The sequence below is a fragment of the Perca fluviatilis genome, chromosome 14, assembly GCF_010015445.1.
Source record: "Perca fluviatilis chromosome 14, GENO_Pfluv_1.0, whole genome shotgun sequence".
NCBI classification, from domain to species: Eukaryota; Metazoa; Chordata; class Actinopteri; order Perciformes; family Percidae; genus Perca; species Perca fluviatilis.
Window position 1 is genome coordinate 362,054 of NC_053125.1, and position 7,846 is coordinate 369,899.

At 40.0% G+C, this 7,846-nt stretch overlaps 1 long non-coding RNA gene across 1 annotated transcript; it reads right to left on the minus strand.

Moving 5' to 3' along the window:
* Nucleotides 1–6,284: 6,284 nt before the first annotated feature.
* Nucleotides 6,285–7,067, minus strand: LOC120572356. Its single transcript, XR_005641430.1, has 3 exons — nucleotides 6,958–7,067; nucleotides 6,554–6,618; nucleotides 6,285–6,328 (listed from the first exon to the last, which is right to left on the minus strand). It is a non-coding gene; the product is annotated as an uncharacterized LOC120572356 (long non-coding RNA).
* Between the last annotated feature and the right edge of the window lie 779 nt (nucleotides 7,068–7,846).

Consider the following 7,846-nt stretch of genomic DNA (forward strand, 5'->3'; position numbering starts at 1 on the left):
TTCATCACACCCCCAACCGGCCCCGTCAGACACCGCCTACCAAGAGTCTGGGTCTGCCGAGGTTTCTTCCTAAAAGGGAGTTTTTCCTCGCCACTGTCGCAATAGCCACTGCTAATGCTTGCTCTTGGGGGAATTACTGTAATTGTTGGGGTTTTGGAATTTATAGAGTGTGGTCTAGACCTACTCTATCTGTAAAGTGTCTCGAGATAACTCTGTTATGATTTGATACTATAAATAAAATTGAATTGAATTGAATTGCTGCGTCCGTTTAGATGACAGAAGTGTATGCGTGTTGTGCACACGCTACATTATGGCCAAACATGCGCCCCTAAAATAGCATCTGAATAACGCGCTACTGACTTTAGACCAGGTTTTTCCTGGTCTGTGGCGGAATTGTTTTCTGAAACTGCAAAATAGAACCAGAGAACGTTTGCGCCGGAACACGCCTCCTATTTTCGCTGAACCGCCGCCGGGAGCGCAAATTCATTCCCTAATTTACCGACGTGCGTCTGTGGAGGGAAAAGTCCGCTGTGTGTCGGGTGCAAAATAGGAATGATACATGCGTCGGTGTACAAAGGCAATTGCGCTGAGTGCAAGATAGGGTCCATAGAGTTACATCCCTATACTTTTTTTGTCACTATATGTTCCCCACAGCTATGAAGAAAATGTGTTTTTAGCCATTGTTTAAATTATTAAGGAAAAATAAAAGTGTAAAGATATAGGCCTATGCCTATACACATGCGCGGAGTTTGCGGGGTGCACTGCCCCCTGGTAGCTGAAACGGGTAATTGCATTGTTTCAAAAATGAGTGGAATAATTACTTCTGACATAACCAGATATTTTATAAATACTTTAAAAACACAAAACAACTAAATGGGGATAGGTAATACATCTGATTTCATATACTGCTTTAGTAAAAATTATATTTTTTCAGGGCTCTGCCTCTCACCTGAGACCATTGTCGACACATATGCAGGACGCAAAAAACAATAATTTGTTTCACTAGTCTGGACATCTTACCGTGCCCATGTTGCAATAAAGGTTGCCTAAATGCCATAAATTTGCTGTCAGCTTACTAATTGAATGCACGTTTTGTGTAGATTTGGACGTTTTATTCCACTTTGTTTAAACGGCGAAGTTCACCTCGTTCACCTGTTTGGAGCTGACTGGTGAATATGACGCTTGTATAGGCCTTGCTGGATACACCGTGACTCTGTTTGTGAATCTACTGATCGCTGTGGATGACTTGTTTTCATGTCATTGGATTACGGCAAAATGCGGATCTTTTTTCTTAACGTGTCTTAACGTTTTATGGTGCGATTGCGCTTGGTTTCTGCGTTTGGAGAGGCATCTCAACAGACTGGAGGTCCAACACTGATTGTTCACTGTTAGCCTACATGTTAGTTGAATTTAAGTGTCGGGGCATTCTGCCACCGTCTGTCTATTGTGCTCCAGCCAGCCGCGCCACGTGCGTCAGTTTGGTTTGAAATGTGCTAGGGACAGAGACGATTCGGAGGTACATTTCCACAAGTGCTGGGTACAATGACGCATAACGCTTTCCCTTCCGCAGGTCAGGTTTAATGTCGTAAACAATGACCAATGATTACCAAATTTCTCTCTAATATTGCTCCTCATAACCACGGAAAACTGTCGAAATAGAACCCAAGTCCAATTATTATGGACGTTATTTGACATTTAGCGTTTCTGCTTCACATTTTCAGCAGGGCAGGCGGAGCGCGGCGTGGGTTGACTCCCAACGGTTCTCATGGGCTGGTATAAGTTTTAACATGAAAAAGCTTAACATGGTTTAATATACTTAAACAACGATCAATCATCACCACATTTCTGGTTAGATTTTTGACAGTTTTCAGTGGTTATGAGGAGCAATATGAGCGCAAATTTGGTAATCATTGTTTAGGTACAAGCTTTTTCGGCCATAGCCTGTCAAGTTCCTTTTGACAGGCATAAGTGTTCATTTCAAGATATGGCCATGATAAATTTGGTGATCGTTGTTGAGGTACATTAAACCACGCAGTTTTTTCCGTTAAGACAGAACAGACAGCGTTGTGAACGGAGAAGCGTGCGCCTCGCAGGGCAGAGCGGCTGTGTCTGTACCTGCCCTGTGGGGACAGAGATTGTTGTGGATTTTTTGCATCTGTCGCTCAAGAATTATATGTTATGGACTTCTTTTTTTAACTAAATTGAGCTTGAGGTTTTAAATTGTTACAATGTAAATTCAAATATGCTTAAAAAAATAAACATATGTTTATTTAGCATGTTTGTTTTGTCCATATGTGATCGTGCTGTGTTCCCCAGGTCTCAGTTGCTACAATTAGTTTTTTTTTGTTTTTTTGCCCCCCCTGGCTCGAATGTCAAACTCTGCCTATGCCTATACATTGTTTAATGTGTGCTTAGAGTGCCTCGACATAAAAATGTGCCAGGTGGGCCTGGTTTACCTGTAAACTGTGTAGGCCTATTATTAAAGCCATTGAAGTTATCATGCTGTCTCCTTGACTTTCTACATTTAGGCCTAATCCCTGTTACTGCAACATGACAGAAGTTAAAAGGGCAGTCCTAATGAAAATAAAGCTCAACAATACGAGGGGTTAATGCTAATATATTATATATTGTTCCTTCGACTTGTGAAAACTCTTTTTTGGCAGTTTCGGATAGTGAAAGGCTACATTATCTATAATCCTCAGCCGCCGTTGCTACGGAGAGGGATTGGGTCCGTGTACTTTTTCGTTCATTCGATTTTCATTTCATAATCAGACTTAAAAAACAAAAAACGAATGGTTATTTGATTTTCGTTTTAAAATACAACAATTGAAATCGAAATACAAGGAATTTTTTTCCTTTTCATGGTCAAAAGGGGATGGGAGAAATTAAAAATATGCTGTGATTTTCATTTTCTATTTCATATAACAAAAATAAAATCACTCGGAAATAGAAATGAAAAAAGGTTTGTTTTTTCATATTCAGAGACCGGATGTTGTCATTTCGCAAGGCAACCGCCAGCATAGCCTACCAGTGTTGCTTTCAGCCCAGGCTAAAATTACTTTGGAAACCTGTGCTCTTGATAATGCTTAGGGGGATTTTATTTCACAATGCCACATTTATTTATTCCCCCTCTCTCCCGCCTCCCTCTGACTCTCTGTCTCTACCCGCCGCAGACAACTTCGCCCCAAGAGAGTCGAACCAGCTGAGGAAACAGACTTTCAGTTCACGGCTGTAACGTTATCACGTTTCACCGTTAACAATCCCAAACGTTCTGTTGCTGATCTGGCAGAGTCACCGGCGGTTCGGGATCAGATCATGGGGATCTGACCTCCGGTGCTGAGTCTATTATAATATTAGCTGCTGCTGCAGCTAGCTAGCAGCTAGCCACCAGCCCTGTGACCTCGGTCCCCACGGTTCGCTCCCCGGTGTTGACTGACTCTGGTCCGTCTGCAGAGCTGCGTTACCTGCTCTAGCTGAGCTGGGAATCTGCCGTTCTGCGTGATTTATTCATATTTTATTTTATTTGCAGATAGTGATATGCTATGATGCACTGATGTCAGGCAGGCTTGCTGCCGCTTTTAGTCTGAGTCTGTGAGATAACCAAACTTCCTTTAAATATAGAGTGCATATAAATAGATGGAATAAATAAAAGTCCCTCGAAAAGCATAGTAAAACATACATGTATTTAGGCTATTGAACTATTATGACTAAAGCCTGTATTTCATGATCTATTTCATAGCCATATGTATATTTATGTAAAAGGGGGCAAAAACGGAAGTTAGGCTACAGATTCCCTCAGCAGCAGCAGGGACATTCTAAAACGCTTAACGTAGAAAAAGCTTTAACTTTAATGTACCTAAACAATGATCAATCAAATATCAGTCAGTTATCAGTCAGATAACGTCCATAACGACTTTGGGTTAGATTTTTTGATCACTGTTTATAAACAGTGATCAAAAATCGCTTAACGTGAAAAAGCTTAATGGTTAACCACGCGTTAATCTTTTGCTTACAATTTTCCCTTAATGAAGCAGAAACCCTTAATGTCAGCTAACGTCCATAATAATTGTACTTTGGGTTAGATTTTTTAGTTTTTCAGTGGTTATGAGGAGCAATATGAGAGAGAAATTTGGTAATCCTTGATCATTGCTCATTGATCATAGACCGGTAACGCCAGCTCTGCAGAGTCAGTCCGCGGGAGCCCGAACCGAGGACCGAGGTCACAGGGCTGGTGGCTACCTGCTAGCTAGCTGCAGCAGCAGCTAATATTAGAATATTAGACCCAGCACCGGAGGTCTGATCCCCATGATCTGATGCCAAACCCCCGGTGACTCTCTGCCAGATCAGCAAGCTTAACGGCAGCAACAGAAAGTTTGCTGGGATTGTTAACGGTGGCGTAACGGTAACGTTACAGCCGTGAACCGAAAGTCTATTTGCTCCGCTGGTTCGACTGTCTTCGGGCGAAGTTGTCTGCGGCGGGTAGAGACAGGGAGGCAGGGAGAGAGGGTAATAAATACATGTGACATTATGAAATAAAATTCCCCCCAAGGATTATCAAGAGTATAGCTAGCTAGGTTTCCAAAGTAATTTTGGCCTGGGCTGAACACTGGTAGGCTAGGCTGGCGCTGTTGCCTTGGAAATGACAACATCCAGTCTCTGAATATGAAAAAACAAGCCTTTTTTCGTTTCTTTTTGAGTGATTTTATTTTTGTTATATAAAATATAAAATGAAAATCACAGCATATTTTAAATTTCTCCCATCCCATTTCGACAATGAAAAAGAAAAAACGCATTGTATTTCAATTTCAAATGTCGTGTTTTAAAACGAAAATCAAATAACCATTCGTTTTTTGTTTTTTAATACCTGTTTATGAAATGAAAATCGAATGAACGAAAAAGTACACGGACCGGATTGCTTCCTACCGAACGGTATTTTATTTCTAACTCAATTTTCAAAACTGAATTATTTAAAAGAATTTGTGTGCATCTTAACTTTTTATTAATATATATCATATACAGTGCAGTGTAATTACTAGTTTGGCTTTACTAGACACTATATATAATCAGTGGATATATCTTTTTACGACCCTAGCTACAACGATCTTTACAGACAGGAAGAGCCAGCGATCCAAAACTTAATTTTTAGATAACTTAATATCACAAATAAAGCTAATTCTTTACTTTTTTAAAACATAGATCATCCTGATGCAGTAGTATTACTAGTTCAGCTGTACTATTCATTTTATATATTTATCAGATATATATTTTTACGACCATATATTTCTTTGCATACTGGAAGAACTACAAATGTTTAGCGGATTTTTATCACTTTGATTACACGCGTCTTGGGAAATGTAGTTTTCAGAATGTATTATTGTTTTTCTTACAATTGGAAGTTGTATATAATGAATTGAGAGTCAATTGGGTAGTTTAATAGAATGATAAACAGATGGGTTTACTCATAAATAAGATATGTAATTGTTAAATCGGTAAAAATTTATTTTAACCACATTTTATCTAAATTGGACAGTTCCCATGTTGCTGACTATACCCACATGACAGCTAAGGTCAAGAGCTCTCTACAACAGCTGGATCCATATCTGTCGTCCCTTGTATTGCTTAGTTATAAGGTTTCAAACATGCACCAAGGTCAAGGCTCAAAGGTCATTATTTCAAAGCAGGAGTCATGTAGACTCTTCATATTGACATTTGTTCCTCATCAGGTCGATACCTTTCAAACAATGTATTTGGTTAAGCTCTATGATAGAGTTTTAATTTTTACATTTTATATGCCTATTGCATATGCCGTCTCAGTCATTGTTTCTGAGAGCACTTTGAAGGCCTGTTTTTCTTGTTGCTTTTTTATTTAAAAATGAAAACCAATTCATAAAGGGGGAGAGAGACAAAGTATTAGTAATTATTAGTGTTAGTATTAGTAAGTAAAACACATTGAATTAATATTCATTACTGTAGAATTGACTAAATACTGTCTGAAGACTAGTGCAGTTTGGCTGTTGTTGGTGGTCCAGGTTAGGAATGCAGCCATTAACCAATGTCAGTGTTATCCGCGATTTAAAACATCACGGTTTTGTAACTGCAACAGCTCAGTTTAATTTTTAAATAGTTAATACATTAAAAAATAACAGTATTTCTGTATCAATTAAATCAGACAATTTTAAACAGCACTGAACATTTTGATATTAAACATTTTTCTTAAAATTCTTTGGCCAATATCAATTGTAAAATAGGCATAATGCACATGACCAAAAAGCTAAATAACGTACCATAGAGTGCAGGGCTGCCAGTTATAAAGGTGTTCCATCCTCCCCTGTGGCAGACAAAGAAATTGTACAAATGCTATAAAACCATTGCTTTTATACACAGGTATAGTTGTTGTTGCTTTTTAAATGAAATTCAACTTTGGTTTCTTTTTTAACTGACAATTCTAATATAGCATTCACTGTAATTTTCTAGCTGTGGTTACCAACTATCACTTACAGTAACTAATGGAGAGGAAACACTGTCATCCAGTTAGTCATTAGCACAGTCTTACCTTTCTGATCCTTGTCTTTATTATTTCACTGACTGGGAACATGTCAAGCTGGTTGTGAGGGCAATCTGCAATTTAAGGAATATTTTATTTTCACAAATTTGCAGAACATGTGTAGTGATTTTTGTATAGGGGTTAATTCAGAAAGCAGAATTGTCCACTGTGTTACATTAGCACATTAAGCCTTTCCTAGTGAGACTTGAGAATCAAAGAAGTATGAAATTCTGCACATGTCCTACAAGAGTCTTTGTTGTAACTCTAATCTGAATCAGGTCCATAAAAACATCAGTGATGCTTAAAATGTCTACAAAAAAAATAACTATTACAGTAATCACAAATAGACTTTGTGATGATTACGTGGGGTAAAAATATCAGTGGAAAGCATGCCATGCATAGACCAAAGACACCTTTAACTTTTTTGGCTCTTTTCTGTCGCTGTCGACCCTGCTGTGGTGGTTCCTGAATGGAAGGAGCCTGGTGTGGTTGTGGTGTGTGGATGGAAGGAGCCTGGTGTTGTGGTGGTGTGTGGATGGAAGGAGCCTGGTGTTGTGGTGGTGTGTGGATGGAAGGAGCCTGGTGAGGTTGTGGTGTGTGGATGTAAGGAGCCTGGTGTGGTGGTGGTGTGTGGATGGAAGGAGCCTGGTGTTGTGGTGGTGTGTGGATGGAAGGAGCCTGGTGTTGTGGTGGTGTGTGGATGGAAGGAGCCTGGTGAAGTTGTGGTGTGTGGATGGAAGGAGCCTGGTGTGGTTGTGGTGTGTGGATGGAAGGAGCCTGGTGTTGTGGAGGTGTGTGGATGGAAGGAGCCTGGTGGGGTTGTGGTGTGTGGATGGAAGGAGCCTGGTGTGGTGGTGGTGTGTGGATGGAAGGAGCCTGGTGGGGTTGTGGTGTGTGGATGGAAGGAGCCGTTTTTTGGTGTGGTGGTGGTGTGTGGATGGAAGGAGCCTGGTGTGTGGATGGAGGGAGCCTGGTGTGGTGGGTGTGAATTTTTTTTTTGTTATGGGGGATGGGAGATGGGTCACACGGTACCAAATGCAAGATAAAAGACTCTTCTTGAGGTAGTTGGTTTGATGTGTCTTCGAGTGGTGGCACGGTGTGGGGGTCCTCTAGTTCATCTGAGAGTCTTGTCCAACCTTTGCATGGAACAAATGCAATATATAGTTATGCCATTGTGCAACCCCCCCCCCCCATCAATCTATACAAATATTTTTATAACAACAACAAAAACAACAACAATAATAACAATAGAAATAAAATAGCATGGTTTTCTCACATGAACTGTAAAAACGGAAAAAAACT